This window comes from Zootoca vivipara, chromosome 3 (genome assembly GCF_963506605.1).
Source record: "Zootoca vivipara chromosome 3, rZooViv1.1, whole genome shotgun sequence".
NCBI classification, from domain to species: Eukaryota; Metazoa; Chordata; class Lepidosauria; order Squamata; family Lacertidae; genus Zootoca; species Zootoca vivipara.
In genome coordinates, this window is record NC_083278.1 from 94909282 (window position 1) to 94913317 (window position 4036).

Below are 4036 nucleotides of genomic sequence, written 5' to 3' on the forward strand. Positions count from 1 at the left end.
AATGGGCAGAGCGGTGCCGGAAGTCACTTCTATGCGACTTCTGGCACAGTGGCCATTTTGGAAATGGGCAGAGCAGCACCAGAAGTTGCTTCTACCCATGTCCGGAAGTCGCGTAGAAGCGACTTCCGGTGCTGCGCCGCTGCTGGTCCCGGATTTTTCAATCTGGAACTTGGCAGCTATGGGCTGGAGCCAGGAGGAGCTTGGAGTTTCCATGGCTGTTCTGCCTTTGTGATAGAGAGACAATGAAGTCTTTGTTCTGACCGGTATGTTCTCTAAGCCTGTCAAAGGAGAACAAGAACGGATTGATGTATAAAAACTTGTATACCACCTTTCTCAAACTGAACTTGAGGCAGCTTACAATAAGAAAGTTATCTGGGGTGTGGAACCTTTCTCAGCCCAAAAGCCACATTCCCTTCCAGGCAACCTTTAAGTGGGCGTGGCATCAAACGGTGATGGGTGGGACCAGAAGAAAAAGTGGGTGGAGCCAGGATGTTAATTGTTCAGGGGGCTTGATTCTAGACACACACTCACACATCCCTCTCTGGCCTCTATCTAAGCAAGGAATAAATATTATCAGAGTTAAATGATACATTCTGGGCAGGCAAAAACACTCAAAGAGTGCACAGCTGGGCCATTGAGAGGTGTGGCCTTGGGGGGGGAAGGGTGTGTCTGGGGAGGGAATGTGGCCTGGGAAGAGTCCTGAGGGCCAGATAGAAAGATCTGGAGGTCACGTTCATTACCCAGGCCTGCAGTTCCCCCTTCCCCACACGCCCGGGAGTCACGGAAGAGCAGCATTAGCAAACCAAGCTCCAACCATCAACAAACCAAGCTCCAACCATCATAAAATGGAGATCAGACAGGGAGCAGGAATAATAAAGCGCATCACGTGAGAGGGAGGGAACCCACATTGAACAGCCAAGGCTTAATCAAGCAATGCAATGCTGGGGTTTGACTTGTCTCACCTGGGAGGCAATTCCACAAGGTGGAAGGTCACCTTGTCGTTTCCTGCTGCACATCAGACGGCCAGCGGATCCCAAGCAAGGCAGGGAGGAATATGTGGAAGAAGGTGGCTCACAAGACACTGAGGTCCCAGGCTGTTTAGGGCTTCAAAGGCTAAAGTGACATCTTGAATTGTGCCCATAACAAACTGGCAAACAGGGCAGAGCAAACAAAGCAGGAGTAATACTGTGGTGGAGCACCGGATCCCGTCTGCAGGGTAGAGCTTTATCTTCACCACTAAAGGCTCCCTGAACCTGCACTTCACACTGAAAAGAAAGCTCTCCTTGGTGGAAGAATTTTCTCCCTATTCAAATTGCAGGGGGTCCACACTCTGCAAGTGCTACCCCCCACCCAACACACAAACATACGAGAGTCCTGATCCTGATCAGAGCCCCTTTGCTGGCAATTTATGAAGGTGGAACTCGGAAAATGTAGAATATCGTCGAAATGTGCATTTATTTCAGTAATGCAACTTTTTATTTTTTTATTTTTCTTCTAATTTTTTATAAGTGCTTTCTTTTGGAAATTCCACAGTCATAAAACAAATAGTTACAATAATACCAAAATAAACATTTCATTAATTACATTCCATTTATAATTGACCCGCCTAACGACAAATAATTACAATTACAACAAATAAAGGCTCGGCATATCTTGCTTTGCATGTCATGCATCTATCTCATATATGGGTTTCACCTTTTAAGTTGCATTACTGAAATAAATGCACTTTTTGATGATATTCTAATTTTCCGAGTTTCACCTGTACAGTTTGGAAACAGCCCAGAATGGTTTCTTCTTCTTTTTTAGCCTGAAAAAGAAAGACGGGCTATTGTAAGTGTAATTGATAAATATTGATTTGATTTTTATCTCATAAGATATGTTTAAATAAAATGAAGTATGATTAAATTATTACATAAAATAAAAACCACAATGGCTTGCAAATGCTAAAAAGGGGGTGGGGGTGGGATTGAGCATTCAGGACTAACAACACTTCCATTTAAAAATAATAATTTTTTTTAAAGATAACAAACTTGTTTTCTGTACAACAAATACATCCAAATGATGTAATCCATGGTAAGGGAAGGTTTTCCCACTTCTTCAAGTTTCAAGACAAGAGCGTTAGTGTTGTCTCTTCTAAAAGAGCTACAATCCTCATGATAGATGCTGACACTGTATCCTAAATACCCCTGAAGTTCAGCTTAATTGATCCCACTTGGCTCATTTCCTAGACTTCAGACCTGAATACCCTAAGATCATGTATGTGAAGCTGCTTGACAAACAATGGAAGATGGCAATCTTGCATTACTCCTAGAAACCCATTTGTCTTCGTTGCTTTTGCATAGTCGCTTTCCCAATCAATAGCTGAGTAATTAAAAAGAGAGAGATCAATGCTCCGGGCTATTTTACTGGCTTCTGTTATATGCGGGGGGTGGGGGCGGAGAGAAAATCCTGGTCTACTTTCTCTTTGTTTGCCCTAGAGACCTCTAGCAACATCCAGGCATTTACATTGATTGTCCTTACTTAGCCCCGTGTCCTAGTGGCAAACACATTTGCATTGTTTCATCTTAGGACTTTGATGTAAAGAGAGTGTCTATCATTTTAACCTCTCCCTCAGTATTGTCTCTCCCCAGATTTCGGAGGGCCCTTGGTCAAGCAGAGGCGGTTTTAGGGTTGTGTGGCCGCTTCGGCCACACTGGGCCTCCGGCGCCACAACAATGATGTAGAACAGGACAACACAGGCCAAAATGGTGTCAGCCACCCGCCTCATCCAGAAGATCCGCAATTTTGCGGCCGGGCGAGATCTCCAAGCAAAACTTCAGCTTTGTTAGCTTCAGCTTCATTACATTTGTAAGTAGAGTTAGAGATTGCCAAGAGGACTCCGCCACCTCCACGCCTCCCTGTCGGCCCCAGCCATAAACTGGCAGGCAATTACTACTGTACCCGTGATGGAGGCAGGGAGAATTTCCCTCCCATTGTCCTTGTATCAGCTCAGAAAAGGTTGGCTCCAGGGCAGCAGGATGCCAGCTCAGAATCTTCTATTGCACCAATGGAGAGAAAGCCAGTGCACTGCACCACGGAAATGGGAACTGTCGAAAGATGAGCCCTGTTTGTGAGCTGCCAGGCAGATGGGGAGGAGAATAGGCAATGGTGCAAAACTCCGTGGAAGTGTTTTCATGTGTGGACATTATTTCTGGCCATTCACATTGTTCCAATTGGTACCTGATTGATTAAACTCAATCCCTAAAAAAACAAACAAACAATGATGTAGAACAGAGTGTGAGAGGTGGTGTGTGTGTGTGTGTTGCACAGGCCGCCACTGAAAATTGAGAGCCTAAAGTCCACCAGTGGGTCAAGACGCCCTCTATGTGGCCCTCATCTCATGTTGAGTCTTCCTCTTGGCCACCATTGCCACCAGAGCCAACAAGGAAACAGGCAGTAGCATCTGTGTGTCCTCGTTATCACCACTGTTGTCTGGGCCAGAGTGAAAGTAAATTATGTTCTTAACGTTGTACACCATGCTAGGATTTTTGGATAAAGGGCAGTTGTGGCGTTTGCCCGCTCTTTTGGAAATGTCTGTACAGGGGGAGAGAAAGGGTTAATAGGTAGACCAATAGAAAAGCCCAGAGGCAGAGCCTACCTGTTTTTTAAAAGGCTTAGCCAGAGGTTTAGACAGTTAGTAAGACACTTGGAAATAGAGAGACAGTCACAGTGGTACCTCTACTTGTGAATTTAATGCGTTCCGAACGCACATTCGTAAGTCAAAAAAAATTGTAAGCCGAATCCCATAGGAATGCATTGGGAGAAAAAAATCGTAAGTCGAAGCAACCCTATCTAAAAATTCGTAAGTAGAAAAAAATCCTTTCTAAACTGCATTCTTATGGCGGACGGAGCGCTGTTCGTAAGTAGAAACATTTGTAAGTAGAGTTATTCGTAAGTAGAGGTACCACTGTAGTTCTGTTGGTTTCTTGTGGGTGGGAGGCATAGGCATCAGAGTGGGTTAGAGACAGAGGGGAGACAGAGAGAGTGAATCGGATTA

General features: G+C 44.9%; 1 pseudogene; it reads left to right on the top strand.

Annotated features, from left to right (window-relative positions):
• The first annotated feature begins 2744 nt into the window (after positions 1-2744).
• Positions 2745-3113, top strand: LOC118082964 (NADH dehydrogenase [ubiquinone] 1 alpha subcomplex subunit 7-like; annotated as a pseudogene).
• Positions 3114-4036: the final 923 nt, after the last annotated feature.